Below are 14,770 nucleotides of genomic sequence, written 5' to 3'. Positions count from 1 at the left end.
CCACTGGCCTACGCCAGAGCCACAGCAATGCTGGATCCGAGCTGCGACTGCAACCTACACCACAGCTCACGGCAATGCTGGATCGTTAACCCACTGAGCAAGGGCAGGGACCGAACCCGCAACCTCATGGTTCCTAGTCGGATTCGTTAACCACTGTGCCACGATGGGAACTCCACTTCCATTATCTTTTCTGGAAAGTCATCAAAGTCTAGGTCCTGCGCTTGTTTAATTTCTCAGTATATGTGTTGATTTAAGATCTCTCATTTTATCTACAAATTAGGTACTCAATCAGTGTATTTTATCTGATTCCATTGTCAGTATTATTTGGGGATGTGTGTACTAAAGAAGAGTGGATGGTCAATTAAGCAGAAGAAAATGTCCAGCAGTAATCAAGTCTTTATAGCATGGAATAGTTCCTCCCATCTAGATGGTTGTGAATATACTGGACAAGTACTTCCAGCTGTACTGTCTTACCTGTCCACCAATTTACCCCTTTCTAGCCTAGGCAGTATAAAAAGAAAGGTGTTAAGAGGGTGTTAACAATAAGGCTAGAAGGAAGGCTCAATTCATTCCAGATGTGGTAATTGACACCTTGTCTTAACTTTGTTCTCCATCTAACACCCCATGTATCATTGACAATGGGCCAAACAGGAAACTTAACCAAAGGCTGAGGCATCATGATTAGGTGCTAATAATTAGAGCTGGAATTCTTTTGACTGAAACAAATATTTTGGTTGTCTGTTTCTCAAAGTTTCACACACTAGGTATTTTTTAATCCAACTTCACAATTATGCTTTTTTAACCCAGTTTTACAATTTCACTCTTTGTCTTCTCTCACTCATTCTATTTGGAAAACATGAATGTGTTTCTTTTTCCCTTTATTCCTACCGTATTTGAAAGCGACAGGATATGATATCCTGAGCTGTATTGTAGAACTTCATTCATCTATAAATATAACTTTAGTGCTGTCCTTTGTAGAACAAGCGAACGTAAAAGGTAAATAAGTTTTTAGTTTTATTTTGAAGTATTTCGATCCAAAAGACCTCTTGAAAGAGCTTCAGATGCCACCAGGGATCATGCATAGGAAACCATTGAATTAAAATGTCTTCTCCTGAAACAAGCAATATTTACAATAAGAGTTGGAGCATAGATATACATGGAAGAAGTGAAGCAGGGTTAGAAACTGATATTTGAAAATGGGTAAGTTGCTGAAAAGAGTAAAAATCATTTATTTTGTCAGGAAAAGAAAGAGAAAATGAATGGTGAAAAGAAAGTACTTGACTAATATAGAATATGATAGTGTATTTTATCTGATTCAATTGTCTGTTCTAGAAGGCCCAAGCCTCTTCAAGGGTGGTCAGCTGATGCAGCACGTCTAAGGCATGCAGAGATATTTGATGATACATCCCAAGCATACACGTTTCCAAATTAAAAAAAAAAAAAAACTGCAAAATGCATACCAAAATTCTTGTTCTCCAAAACTCATCTCCAATAGATTATAGAGAAACAAGCATGCATAAGACCATATGACAAATCAAGATCCCTATCAAAACAGAAGTGAACGTTGTAATTCTAAATTAGATATTCACAGTAGACCTCATGGAGGAACTGAGATTTAAATAAAGACTTAAATAAAGACTTGTACCCATGTAGATATCTGAGTGAAGAACATTTTAGGCAGTGGGAATGCAAATGCCCCAGGTCAGGAAAATCCCTGGAGTGTTTAAGGAAAACTGTGAGAAAACCAGTGGGACTAAAGCAAAGCAACAACAGATAGGGTTGTAAAAATTATGTTTAAGGAAGTAACAGCCAAACTGTATAGGGTTTCGTAGGTCAGTGTAAGGACTTTGGCTTTTACTCTAAATAATACCGGGAGCCATTATAAGGTTTTAAGCAGAGGACTAATATAATCTGAAAAATATTTGCAAAAAAATTACTCTTGAAGATTCAGTAAAAATTAGGTGAAGGCGGACAAAGATGGAAACAAAGACAAGGAAGAGGCTACAGTCATCCCAAGGTGATCCTCATGAGTTCTTTCTCTCCCTGTTTTATATACTTGCTGCTTCTCAACATTAAGAGCTAGAGGGTCATTCATTCTCCTTCTCTTGAGTGTAGGGTGGATTTAATGACTTGTTTTCATAATGAAATGATATGGGAATGATAGAAGGACTTCACAATCCCCACAACTTTGAACTACTTTTCTTAAAGCTCCACTATTGAGACGCTCCAGCTTAGAACCTCATCCCCATATTGTGAGAAACACAAGCTACATGAAATTTCCATAGGTGGCTGGTCCAGTTGACAAGTCCAGAGGAACTCTAGTCGAAAGTCAGAATCAACTGACAGCCAAGTGAGTAAAGTATCTTGGACATCCAGTCTTCATGTGTTATCAGACTCTGAATGTATGAAAGATCTCAAGTGAGATTACTCAGCTGAGCCCCCTCACCCAAAGCGCAATGCAAAAAAGTAAAACATTGCTTTAAATCACGCAAAAAAAAAAATTTGGAGAAATTTGGAGCAATCTATGCAGCTACAGATAAACTAAGCATAGGCTATTGCTTAACCTATAGGAAAGTAACAGGGGAGTGAGAATAACTGGCGTCTCAATTCAATGGACATAGAGCAAAATGGATCATCTGAGTGAGCAAAGTGCAAGAAAGGGCATAAATTAAGAATAACTATACAATGTTTTACCCAAACAATAGAGAGGTGGGAAGGAATTGCTACCAAATGTATCATTGGATGACTACAGCTGGAACGAGCATGAGAAAGGAATAGACTTTTCAGCAGAGAGATGAAAAAGGAGTGATTTAGGAGTTTATTTATGACACTAAGTAGAAAAGGCAAATGAGAATAGTTAGAAACAGGAAAAGTGCTAAAAGACTATAATTACAATCTATTTCTAAGATAAATCTGAACTTCTTAAGAGTAGTTTCAGAATGGGTAGCAAACAAGAAAATGCATACATCAAAGAAAATGTCCAAGAAGACAAAAGACAAGGTCAAATGTCAAGAGTCATATTATTTGGAAAGTATGGTCATAGTTTATGAAGTCAGACATAAAGATGATGTCGAGAGTTCTATATTCAGGAGCAGATAAATGGAGGATTTTTCCCCCTAGAAATGAGGAATTTGTGAAAGTATATGAAAAGTCCTGAGCACACTGTGTTATAGGTATGTGTCAGTATATTTTCTTTTTGGTCTGCATTTATTTTCTTTTTTTATGGATACAATGAAAGATAGTTTTAGTTTTGTTAGTTTTCAGGAGAAAAGTAAATCTGTCATTTTCTGTCTTATTCCAAAAATATCCAGGTTAAATATTTTGGCATTATTTATAACCCAGAGGCACTTGAACCTAAAGAAAAACCTTTAACAGATTATTCAATGTAATAACAATATATTAGCAATGCGAATAGATTTATATAAGTTTTGGTTAAATACCAAAAAGTGAATATTATTTGTACACAATACCCCGAGTACAGCCTTGGCCTTCTGAATTAGGAAGAATACAAATACAAGCACTTTTAAAAGATCAATACCAAAATAAAATGTTATTTTTTTTTCAAAGAAAAGGGAGGAGTCTTTGCTTTGACAATCTTCTCTTTGCTGTTCTTTAAGAACGTAAGGAACAGAAGTAACATAAGAAATGAAGTAGAATCAATGCTATTTTGTCAAGTTGCAGCAAAGAACAGCACATTTATTTTGCTGCTTGAAATGAAATTGAATTTAGAAACATAATTTCATCATAAAACCTAATTCGCTTCTCACTCTCCAAAAGACATGAGAGGCGGTGATGTACTTCCTTACATTCTGTCTTCCCTAAAAGCATGATATATGGTATCAAATCTAATTTTTTCAACCTCACAGTCAGTATTTGACATTATATTAATTCTCTATATTCATGCACAAATAAAAAGTAATTCTAAAATTTGTTGGTGTATTATTTTCACTAAACCCATGTATAAGGGTCTGGAGATAGCTAATATTTTACAGCAGTAACTTTATGATAGGCAGTTTTCAAAGAATTTGTGTGTTTCATTTATTTCACTCATAAGAAACTTATAAGGTAGATATAGCATTATTATTCCTAATTTACAGACAGAGAAAATGAGGCACATAAAGATTAAGGAATTTACCAATGCCACACAGTAAGTACATTGCGAAGTAAAGATTTAAACCTGAGAAGTCTGGCTAGAGAATATATGCTCTTAACCACTACACTACATTATTGCTTATTCATGTACATGAGAAGGAAAAGAAGAGATAGTGTTATCAAAGAAAGTAAAATTGAGAAAAAAATCAATAATCTGAATTATTAGTGAGATACAACATATTCCTAAGGGCTTAGAAAAATCCCCCTAGATTGGTGATAGGAAATATCCGATGAATCTGAATTCATGTTATTTACTGGGTGATTGGATAAAAAACCAAAAACAGGAGTTCCCAGTGCACCATGGCAGGTTAAGGATCCAGTCTAGTCTCTGCAGTGGCTCAGATCTCTGCTGAGGCCAAGCTAAATCCCTGGTCTGGGGCAGTGAGTTAAGGATCCAGCATTGCCGAAGCTGTGGTATAGGTCGAAGATGTGACTCAGATGTGACTCCTGGCCCAGGAACTTCCATGTGTCATGGGAGCAGCTGGAAAAAAAAAAAAAAAATCAATCAAAGAAACAACAACAACAAAAACCCAGTGGTATATCCACACTTTGGGATACCATTCAGTAATAAAAATGGACAAACTACTGATACACACAACAATTTGTGTGAGTCTCAAAGGCATTATATGCAGTAAAAGAAGCCATTCTCAAATATACTGTCTTATTCTGCACCAGAGGTTAGGAGTAGGACTAGGGGGTGACGATAAGGATACAGAGCAAATGAATTTTCAGGGGGTGATGGAACTATTCTGAACCATGATTATATTGGTGGTCACATAAATCTATACATCTTTAAAAATGTAGTCAATTAATTTTATCAAAATGAAAAAGTCAATTTTTCTACATTATCATACTTTAAAATTTTAGTCCTGCTGAATAGCATTAAGAACTATGTCTAGATACTCATGTTGCAACAGAAGAAAGGGTGGGGGAAAAACTGTAATTGTAATGTATACATGTAAGGATAACCTGACCCCCTTGCTGTACAGTGGGAAAATAAAATAAAATAAAATAAAATAAAATAAAATAAAATAAAATTTTAGTACTTCAAGACTTGGCCACCCCACTTACAATTGTAAATCCTTGATTAAGTTGTTACTCTTATACCTTTAATTTTTCTCTTTAATTAACAATTCATTCAAAATACCTACCTAGCAGCACGTTCTATGAATTAATGGCAAATTTTATGAGGTGCTCAGTACCATAGCTGAAAAATAGAAACAAGAAATGGTTATGAATACTGTTCCTTGTCTTGAAAGGAAAATTAAATTAGCTTCCCTTGCCCTTTTTCCATGGATTTTGTACAAATGACCTGGTCTCAGGAAGAAAGCTTCCTGCAGGAGTGTCAGCAACAAAATCCTTCTCCTAGGTTCCTGTTTGGTGATTTACTGTATCCAAGGAGCATTGCTTTCTTGTCATCATCTAAACCAACAATTCTACCAAAGAAGTTGTTTATGACACTTTTCAGTCAAAGGAGCTTAAGACCCATCTTGTTTCCTCGTCCATCTCTGATTCCATGGCCTTCCTTGAACACCAATTTCCACTTCTGCAAAGACTTCCTTTCTTTTCCTTTCAGTAGGCTACCCCTGTCCCTTCTGGGGTACAGGCTCCAGCAATGTCCTTTTCCTGAGTTCTGTCTGAGTAGCTTATGCGGCTCTACAACCATATACAATCTGGTACTTGATAAGCATGTTGATGCTCATGCTGTATTGTGTCAAGGAAAATCCAAGTTTCTTGAAACCAGGTGGACATAAAACTAAAATATATGACAAATCTGCTATGTATCTATCTGGCCTTCTCTGTATTTTAGAATCACTGCCTGACTTGGCTTTAAAACAAGTCTTTAAAATAGAAAAATTTATCTCCATTATGTACACAAAAAGAAACAGAAAGTTAAATCACTTTCCCCTAGGGAAAGTCACATATTTGGAGCTGGGATCTGAACCTCAATGTGATTCAAAATCCACTCTACTTCAATTTCACAAAATAAACAAAAATATAATTTTTCTTAATATCTCATGGGAAATTGAATACATACAAGGTTCATGAATTATCTGTAGAACTAAACGTTATTGAATCTATTCTACTCATATCAATATTTGTGGATAAAAGCTACCTGAGGAAGATGATCATTTGACTTTTACCAAATCAAATTTCAGATGAGAAGGAAAGGTATTTAAATATGTTAATTTTTAACTTCCAAACATAAGACTTGGGCATTTTTCCTCTCTTATCTCTCTTCTCTTCCTTTTCTCTTCTTTCTTTCCTATTATTCTTCTCCTTTTCCTCCTCTTTGTTTGCTTCCTTCCCTTCCCTTCCTATTTCTCTTCCTCCTCTTCCTCTTCCTCCTCTTCTCCAGCTCTCTGTTTCTATTCATTTTTTTTTAAATTTTATTATTTGGAATTGGTGGGCACCATTTTTTTTTAACTCTAAAGCACATCTCACTACTATTAAGGTGTTGTGTGGAGTTCCCATTGTGGAAACGAATCCAACTAGGAAGCATGAGGTTGCGGATTCAACCCCTGGCCTCGTTCAGTGGGTTGAAGATCTGGTGTTGCCATGAGCTGTGGTGTAGGTCGCAGACGTGGCTCGGATTCTGCATTGCTGTGACTGTGGTGTAGGCCAGGAGCTGTAGCTCCAATTGGACCCCTAGCCTGGGAACCTCCATATGCTGCAGGTGTGGCCCTAAAAAGTAAAAACAAAACAAACAAACAAACAAACAAAAAAGATACTGTGGAAAGTATTGAACACATCTGTGAACAATTTAACAATAATTAACAGGAACTATTTTTGTTTGTTTCCTATTCAAGCAATTCACTATATGTGACATTGGTGAAGGGAAAAGAGCAAATAGAAAATATGCCAATAATTTTCTTGTAAATTAATGAAAATGATAAATGGAGTAGAATTTGTAGAAAAGTGTATATCCCCTGTTTTGCTGTGCTGTGGGTGTACAAGTGTCCCCAAATTGTAATGCTCCTGGGGGGAAATTCCACTCCTAGCAATAGCATATGAATGAAGTAAAACTCGGGACTCTTATGATAGGACCCAGGAAAATACAAAACATTAGTAAGAGTCCTGAATATTGCTTGACTTCTCTGATATATTTCAGATCTGCTGGAAAATTGTATTTTACAGTGCATTATAGGATAATATTTTAACTTAATATTTACTGAGAACATAATATAGGCTGTTCATTGTGGCTACAAAAATTAAATCCATTCTCATATTTATGTCTATTATGATCAGGCATGATTTTCCTTTTTTTGCATGCCACAGGAGAGTGAACTGAGTCAGAAAGAGGTTAAGAAAACTTGCCCCTCAAACAACAGCCGAGGCAGGGTTGTGGGAGAAACCATTGAATACCTGTGCTTATAAATCTACTATATTGCTTTTCCGGGGAAACAGCAGCCATTAGAAACACCTTTACTGACATCCGATGAAACAGACCATCTTTGTAGTCTACCCTACTGTACAAACATTTGCATTTCGTCCCTGAAATGGGATATTTGCTATGCATTCCCTGAAATGTATTCTGAAAGTACAAAACCCTTTGTTTGATCATGGCCCATATGCACTCTCAAATTATTCTTGAAGCCAGTTTCCTTGGATGGATATTGATGGGGTTTATGCTCACAGAGAAATCCAGCTGACATGCAAACAAAGACAAGGAGGAGGCTTAGCTCCAAGCGAGCGTCATCCATAATGATTGACCTTGTACTGTGAATTTTAACTGTTCGGCAATTGAATTTCAGATTTCAAGCAAGAGTAAGAATGTTACCTGGATATAAAGGATAGGGTTAGAAGGTTGCATATACCTGGGCAAGAAATAAATCCCACTTCATACCGTCATTACTTTTGAAGACATTTAAGTCAACTGAAAAAGTTCATTTACTCAGAAAGAATCCAATTAGATTTCAGATAATAAACTGTATCAGCAGACACCAAGACAAAAGCACCAAGGACTCATTTCAATATATCAATATACGGCAATGACTTCATACACTTTGGAGCCACTCGAAGGAAAAAAAAAATAGTTTATTATCAGGATAATATTATTATGGTAGCATCATGGGTATAACACTTGTGCATAGGAACTTGTGCATAGGAGCTAAATAAAGACTGATTTTTTCTTTCTTTCTTTCCTTTTTTTTTTTTTTTTGGCCAGGCCCACAGTATATGGAAGTTCCCGGGCCAGGGATCGAACTTGTGCAACAGCAGCAACCGAAGCTGCTGCAGTGATAACACTGGATCCTTAAACCACTGTGCCAAAAATCAAGTCCAATACTGGTGTTTATTTTTACTTCAATATTTTTTTCAGGAAAAAAAAAAGTCATGTTGACTTAATAGATGCCATGAGAAACACTCGTCTTTGGCATCTTTACTGATGTTCAGGAATATTCAGTTAGAAGGGGTTATGGGATGACTGTGACTTCCCTCTCCCCCAAAATCATACGTTGAACCATAGCTCCCATTATTTCAGAATGTGACTATATTTGGAGATAGGACTTTTATTTATTTTTTTTTATTTATTTGTCTTTCTGCCATTTTCTTGGCTGCTCTTGAGGCATATGGAGGTTCCCAAGCTAGGGGTCTAATCGGAGCTGTAGCCGCCAGCCTAGCCAGAGCCACAGCAACGTGGGATTGGATCCGCGTCTGCAACCTATACCACAGCTCACGGCAACGCCGGATCCTTAACCCACTGAGTGAGGCCAGGGATCGAACCCGCAACCTCATGGTTCCTAGTCAGATTCGTTAACCACTGAGCCATGACGGGAACTCCTGGAGATAGGACTTTTAAAAGGGTGATCAAAATGAGACCATTATGGTGTGTCCTAATCCATTATGGTGTGTGTTATAAGAAGAGGAAATTTGGACTCACAAAAAACTGGAGATGCAGCCTTACTGAAAAGAAACTATTTGAGGACATAGTGAAAAGAGGATCGGTCATCTGCAAACCACGCGCTCAGGGCTCAGAAGAAACTAATCCTGCCAAATACCTTGATCATGGATGTGTAGCTTCCAAAAATATGAGAAAATAAAATGTTGTTGTTCACGCCACCCAGCCTGTGGTATTCAGTTATGGCAGTCCTAACAAACTAAAACAGCCTCTCTGCTGTAATTCACCCATCACACTGGCCAGAGGTTGCTCGCTATTCATAAGACATTGGTAGCATGGCGTTCTTAATACTGAACTGAGAAAGTTAGTTTTCTATTAAGTGTGAAGAGATTGTGTTTTTAATATGTTCCATATCATAAAGGCTTAATTTAGTCCAAAGAATGAAAAAAATTATTAGAGTAAAGCAATGGTAAGGGACAGCTTTTCCATTACTAAGGGAGAGAGATAAGGTTTCTTTTGCTGTGCAGTGGACTAGAACTAAAGAGTCCAGAGTTCAAATCCCTGTTCTACCCTTGAAGAAATTACTTAACCTCTTTATGTGGTTTCCTTTACAGCTCTAGGATCATAAGTTATCTCCAGTGACTATGGAGAGAGGGCTGGATCATTGGGAAAGAGCATGGGGTATTTCTTCCAAAGTAGCCAAACAGTCAACAAAATCGTGATTCAATTTCTTGCCAAATCTCAATGAACTTAAAGGTTATATTATCTCATGTCTTCTCTTAACAATTAATTAACCAAATTGTGACAATCAGCAAGCCAAGTCCACTGATCTCACTATCGATACTCTTCATGGAACAAGAAACAATCTAGTAATTCTTTAATTCAGAAAGATTGCTGGTTTAAGGGTAGAAAAACCTGATTAACAAAACAGCACTACTATGCTGTATATCTACCTGTGTGACTATGAATCAACAGACCAATAGGGATGTGTGTTTCTTAAAAGCTTCCCCAGTGACATTGAAGATAAAACATTTGGAGATAAACTACATTTCCATATTTTTTCAAAGAACACACACAAAAAAGTCTCCATTTTCACAATATTTTCTCTGGTTCCTTTTAAAATCTGTGGTAGAGAATCAGTAATCAACACTCATTGAATGAGCAAAATACTATCATCTTCTGGAAAACATAGATATTAATACTCATTATACAGATGTGGATTAAAGGAGATAAATGACATATATTACTTTGCAGAGAAGGTGCTTATTAAAGAGATGTTTTCAGATTATTCTTCCTTCATCTTATTTTATTGTGTTCCTGTTATTGTGTGACCAGTTTACTAGGCAATAAAGCTAGAAAGCTGGCATTTTTCCTAAGTCCACTAGGAAAGGAGATGTGCAAACAAAGAGTGATTATATCATGCTATAATTAGCCTTTTAAAAGGCAAGTTCCCTGGCACAGAGTCAATATGTTAAACTATTCTTGGATATTTCATTATTAAGGGAACTCTTAGCTGGAAAAATTAATGAATTCCAAATTTCCATGCAGAGATTCCATATGGCAGAAAGGTGGTTTTATCCCATGTGTTATTCAGTTATCTTCTTCCTCAGCCATCCTCTTGGGTCTTTAAAGCTTTGTCTTCAGCATCAGGATGTTGGAAGCGAGTCAGAAGAGGACACAACCACTTCTTATATATCTTAACTTGAAAGTGATACATGCCATTTTTGTCTGCAGACCACAGCAACAGATAGATAAAGGATTTTCCCTTGATGACAGGAAAATGAAATCGCTCCCTGAGAAGGTGCTTCCCAGACAGCTCCTTCCTAGGGAAGTTTCGTGGCTGTTATAAACACGTGTGCCACATCTGCCCACAATAGGCCAAGCAGAACCTGGAGGCCTTAAGAGAAAGGGTAGCACATAATCTGAGACTAGAATAATGATTGGACATTATCCGAGAAGATAGGCAAGAAGGATGTCCCACCTGAAGTGAACACATGCAATGGCTGCAAGTTCAATGGAGCAGATGTAAACAGGAAAATAAGGGCATTCCATCTTGCTTCTGCACTAATTGTGTGATGGTGAGTAGTGGAGGATGAGCCTAGAGGGATAGATGAAGAGCTGAAAAGGAAGAGCCTAAATGTCATTATAGTAACACCCTATCTTCTCATTCAACTCCCTCTTCCTCTCAGAATTTTCATTGATTGTGTCTTGGTCTTCACAAATTATTGTTCTCATTCTTGCTCATTCAAGAGGATAATCTCCTTGCTAGACAGGACCACTAAAAGGGAAATCTTTCCTATTGAGTGACTGACCTTTTAATTCTCACAATTGACTGTGTAGATAAAGCCTGGTCATGTGTCTCAGCCAAATGGCTTCTTTTGAGAAGAACAGTGCACGGTTCTCTCATTGACACAGTCATAACTTGAGTGCACCAAGGACATGGGCAAGGGTCGTTCATACAGCTTCTGCTAATTAACTGCCCTTTGAAATGTAGGCTGTGCGGTGTATTGTGTCCTGGTATTGTGTTTCCTCATCGATACCCTTCAGCCAAGAGAGTTCAGTCCCCAGTGACAGCAATATGTTCATTTATTTTTAATATTCCATGACCTACTCAGGGTTATGGCCTCATTAAAAAACGATTGATGTCTTTGGCATACGCTCGTGAAGTGTCCTTGTTGTCTGCATTTAAACATGATGAAGAAAGAAAAAGTGTAAAAGGGTTGCCCTAGATCTTTCCAAAACTGTAACAAAAACAGACAAGAGTAATTGTTTGCTACTTTGAGGACTTACAAAAATAGATAACGAATCAAATGAGGGCAGTAAATTTTGCTTCTATATTTCATTGAAAAGGTGTTAAATTTTTAAATTGCTAACTTTAATGAGAAAATATGACTCCTGACTCCTTATTAATTTGATTTAAATTATTTTCTGTATTAGAATAATAAGATGCTAGAATATGTTGAATCTTTTAAAATTTATTTATGCAAATCCCACAAAACAACTTTTTGCTGAGCTCTCTACAAATACTTCACTGGAGAGACTCATGAATAATGTGCATAAGTCTGTGTGGTCCAGGCTGAGATTTCAAATACTGGCAGCTGTCAGGAAATGTGACTATTGCTATATTCCTTGGAAATTTATAGTTACAGAAAAGGTGGTACCTTGAACAAAGCATATGTTTATTCCTACTGGCTGTTGATAACTGATATTTATAATGATGTATGTTTCCTAAAGCCCTTCTTTGTTCTGAGGAATCCTCTGAATGTCACAGGAAGGACTGCATTCTGCTAAGCAACATTTTGCTAATAACTCCATTGTATGACAAATTGATTATTTGGAAACTGGATGTCACTACTTGGACATATGTTAACCCAAGCGCCAATTATCTTTTTAATATATCCTGAAGAGTGTTGCAGGAGCTGAGAGGCAATGATCAACAGATTAAGGCCCTTGACTTGGAGATATTCATAGCCTAATAGGGAAGATGAGTGTGTGAAAATGATTCTACTGAATCTGCATAAGGATTAGACAAAAGGTGAGTACAAAGTCCTTTGGAAGCAGAGAAAGACAGCAGAAAAAAAGTAATTTGCTTGAAAGTTTAGGACTACATAAATAAACAAGTTAGAATCCTAGACACTCTACTACGCTATCATTTATGAATGATGTGATCTTGAGTTTGTCACTTTATATCTTCAATCACATGGAGATAATCAAAATACAGGGTGTTATGAGAATTAAAAAGAATAACCCACACATGTGCTGAACTGACATCTGGTAGGGTATATTCTCCAAGTTGTTAGTTCTTTACATATTAATAGTAGAGGAGATGCGTAATATTCTACCTATGTGATATGTAAGATGAGCCTTAAGAGAAGAAAAATAAAGCTTTACTAGTTAAAAAAGAAAGGGAAGAAGACTATTCCAGGGCAGATGAAAACAATGCGAAAGCACAAAACTGTGACCCCCACAGTGACAGAGGGTTCCATTTTTTTTCTTTGAGGAAAAAAAAAACATAGCAAATATTTATATTTTAAGAAGAAAATGAAAAATAAAAAAACTAATGCGTGTTAAACACTATCTAGATAACTTAGTAAATTTTCAGGTTTAGGATATCCCATTTTACCAATGAAAAAACTGAGATGATAACAGATGAATTAACTTACTCCAGATTATCAAACTAAAAAATAAGACCGATAGAACACGGATGATACCAAATGCCAGCGAGAATGTGGAGAACAGAAACTCATTTGTTGATGATAGGAATGCAAAACTACTTGGGAATACAATTTGGCAGTTTCTTCCTTTCTGTCTTTTTTTTTTTTTTTTTTTTTTTTTGTCATTTTAGGACTGCTCCTGCAGCATATGGAAGTTCCCAGGCTAGGGGGTGAATCAGAGCTGTAGCTGCCAGCCTACTCCACAGCCATAACAATGTGAGATCTGAGCCGTGTCTGTGACCTCTGCTGTAGCTCATGGCAACATCGAACCCTCGCCCTCATGGATACTAGTAGGGACTCAGCAGCTCAGGCTGGTCAAGCTGTGGGGAGGGGCATTACCATGAAACATGGCCAGAGGCTCTTGAGTTTCATCTCCTTGAAGGGGACTTGAAGCCTATAACAATGATAAAAAATCTTAGTCAAGCTAGCAGACTGAATTCTCCAGGAACACTAATAAAATACTCAGCCATAAGGAGCTATAATTCTCCCTGTATAGAAAGCAAAGTCCAGGGGGAATAATATGGAGGCCTCTGAGTATAAATGAGGAAACTTAGAAATCTAAAACTGGAATTATGAGCTAGCAAGCAATAGAGTTAAGACTCGAACCATTCCGGATTCCCAACCCCATGCTCTTTCTACCACATTGGATGCCTCTTTTGATGTATAATTTGGCCAAACCCTGCCCCTAATTGAAACTGAGTGCATCTGGACGTACCTAACAGTCCTCTGCACTGCTTTCTTACATATGTCACTGAAGATGATCAGTAACTCTCATGGTTTTACATCAGTTTCTTTTTTTTGGGGGGGGGTGACAGAAAAACAAAAATGTATTTAAATAAACCAACCAGAAAATGAGAAGGAGGTTCACACTGAGTGACAGCAAGAGCCGAGGCAATTACAAAGTCGGTCTCCTACAACATGATCCCATCAATTTGACATTTAGAATCCAGTGCTCTTTGTTCCCTTACACTCTATTAGCAGGTCAAAATGTGCTGCTCCTAAGAGACTGTTTTGGCCCAAATGAAACAGTACCCCTAAAAGCTGATAAAGCAAATGCTCTCTAAACCAAGTAATATCAGAGTATCAGTTCTCAGGCGCCTAATACAAATACAGTCACAATCTAGACATTTAAATTTCAAAAGAATCATTCTCCTCTCTACGAACATACTGATTTGAAATTAAAAAAAGAAAGAAAGAAAAGAAAATGGAGTTCCCATCATGGCACAGCGGAAACGAATCCAACTAGGAACGTGAACTGTGGTCTCAGACGTGGCTCAGATCTGGAGTTGCTGTGGCTCTGGTGTAGGCTGGCAGCTACTGTTCTGATTGGACCCCTAGCCTGGGAACCTCCATAAGCCACTTTATATGATATAAAGTGATATACCTACACATATATACATCAGATGTGCATGTACTATATATAAAGATTTATATATATAATATGTAGTATCTATAATGTACATACAATATAGTGTATAATATGTGATATATACTGTGTGTGTGTGTGTGTGTATGTGTGTGTGTGTGTAAAATGTCAGACAGAGCTTTCTCCTCCTTAGGTTAC

At 37.1% G+C, this 14,770-nt stretch overlaps 1 protein-coding gene across 3 annotated transcripts in view; it reads right to left on the bottom strand.

Moving 5' to 3' along the window:
• The window catches only part of LOC106504595 (uncharacterized), a 666,799-nt gene that overhangs the window by 8,324 nt on the left and 643,705 nt on the right, over positions 1–14,770 (bottom strand). Inside the window, exons 3-4 of one of the 3 annotated variants that reach the window (XR_014812207.1) lie at positions 5,304–5,359; positions 59–4,633 (exon numbers count right to left, since the gene is read on the bottom strand). The exons of 1 other annotated variant lie outside the window; for it this stretch is intronic. The gene's annotated coding sequence lies outside the window, so the exon portion shown is untranslated. Of the gene's footprint in view, positions 1–58; positions 4,634–5,303; positions 5,360–14,770 lie in introns of those variants that run through there. One more of the 3 variants, XR_014812200.1, reaches the window with a different exon arrangement.

The sequence above is a fragment of the Sus scrofa genome, chromosome 8, assembly GCF_054392235.1.
Source record: "Sus scrofa isolate SSC_HxYL_T2T_F1_AM1 chromosome 8, Sscrofa_HxYL_maternal_Yorkshire_Landrace_v2.0, whole genome shotgun sequence".
In the NCBI taxonomy this organism is placed as follows: domain Eukaryota; kingdom Metazoa; phylum Chordata; class Mammalia; order Artiodactyla; family Suidae; genus Sus; species Sus scrofa.
Note: the sequence above shows the minus strand (reverse complement) of the source record. Positions and strands in the feature narration are given on the sequence as shown.